Source organism: Geospiza fortis, unplaced genomic scaffold (genome assembly GCF_000277835.1).
Source record: "Geospiza fortis unplaced genomic scaffold, GeoFor_1.0 scaffold40, whole genome shotgun sequence".
Classification (NCBI taxonomy): domain Eukaryota; kingdom Metazoa; phylum Chordata; class Aves; order Passeriformes; family Thraupidae; genus Geospiza; species Geospiza fortis.
Window position 1 is genome coordinate 29617035 of NW_005054297.1, and position 904 is coordinate 29617938.

Genomic DNA, 904 nt, shown 5'->3' on the forward strand with positions numbered 1-904 from the left:
AGATGCGCAGTGGCTCCTCCGGGGGCACTGGGTCTAAGCCAGCTCCGGCTGAGCTGCTCCATCGACACATGCAGCCATCCCTGCCCGCACGCTGTCACCGCACTCACAGCAACTATTTCTATAGGAACAGGACAGCAGTGCTACCGGCAGCGCGCCCGGCTGGAAGGAACGGGCTCCTCTCCACGGCTGAAGCCTTCCGCCCTCTGCCCACGCTCCCGAGCAAGCGCATCCCTCGGTCCATCCTGCATCCCTCACCCCGGCGCTCCCCGCCGGCTCAGCCCTGCAAGCTCGGGGGAAGCAGGCAAGGCGGGCCCCTTGTGACTCCAAAGCGGACGGTGTGAGAGAAGTGCAGACGAATTTAAGATGTGATCACAGCCCTGGGTTACAGCGCTCCAGGCAGTAGCGCATGTGAGTTGTGGATGCCCGAAAGCCAAAGTACCATCCACAGATAAGACAGCAAACAAATACAAATGGTTCTAAAATATTCTATCAAGAGATTGAATCCTATGTCTAAAATAAAAACATTTTCCCAGGAAGAGTAAAGGTGAAGAACCTCACTCAAGTCAGTTAATAGTCAGCGCACACACCCCACCACTACTTTTTACAGAAAGCAAATTCCAAAGGTGGAAACAGAAACTTCCTTTCCTGAGAAAGGAGGGAGGGAGGAAGAAGAAACCTCACTTCCAGTCCTGCTTAATAAGCTACCAGAGCTTCTGAGCTGAGCACGGGAGAGAGAAAACACCTTGATACAACCAGAAGTGGGAAGGCAAGAGCAGCAGGACAAAATCATTTCTTACCTGTGTAGTGCCTCACCTGTGCTATTTAGTCTGCTCAGGTGTTGGGAGTCAGGAACCAGAGGAAGAGTGGGAACCAGGTGGCCTCCTCCGGGCCAGGCCCATGGTTG